The sequence below is a fragment of the Penaeus monodon genome, chromosome 23, assembly GCF_015228065.2.
Source record: "Penaeus monodon isolate SGIC_2016 chromosome 23, NSTDA_Pmon_1, whole genome shotgun sequence".
NCBI classification, from domain to species: Eukaryota; Metazoa; Arthropoda; class Malacostraca; order Decapoda; family Penaeidae; genus Penaeus; species Penaeus monodon.
Window position 1 is genome coordinate 2,656,138 of NC_051408.1, and position 778 is coordinate 2,656,915.

The following is a 778-nucleotide window of genomic DNA, read 5'->3' on the forward strand; positions in this document are numbered from 1 at the left end:
CACGGCGAGTTTTGCCAGTTGCGGATATAACCATTCCCTGGGTTTTGTCTTGGAATAAAAGTCTGTTTGGGACTGAGAAAAGTTTGTTTGGATTGAGATAAATTTGTTGTTTGTTTGGACTGAGATAACAGTTTGTTTAGACTGAGATAACATTTTGTTTTTTTGTTGGACCGAGATAAACAGTTTGATTGTTTGCTTAGACTGAGATAATTGTTTGTTTAGAATGAGGTAACAGTTTGATTGTTTGGGTGAGATAAGTTTGATTGTTTGTTTGGACCGAGATAACTGTTTGATTGTTTGCTGCCCAGGGCAGCAGCCAGAAAACAGCGACAAGATTGAAGGAGCTGTAATTGCTGCTCAGGAGACCAAGAGGGGGAGGAGGGGGGGCAGGGGGCTCCGCAAAAGCCTCGAAAGAGGGTAATTCCCTTCCATAAAGTACATGCAAAGACGATCCCAGGTGAGGACACGTTTTTCTTCATTCATATAAATGTAAAGGAATTGACGTCCTTTCGAGTTTGTGCCATGTGAACACGTTGCTTGTTCATCGAAGTCTGAATCCCCGGGTCTCTTTTTCTGTTTAAACAAGCGAAAGCCTCTCAGGTGGGGAGTTCGATTCGTTGTCTGTCGTACAATAAATTCACGGCCCAAAGGGGCGGTGCTACAAAAATGTTTTGAATTAATGTCTGAGTTACTTTTCAGGGCAACTGGAAGGATGAAAACGACCGGCGTGTGAGGAAAAGAGTGGTAAATTATTTAGATAAATTTGATAACAGCAGTG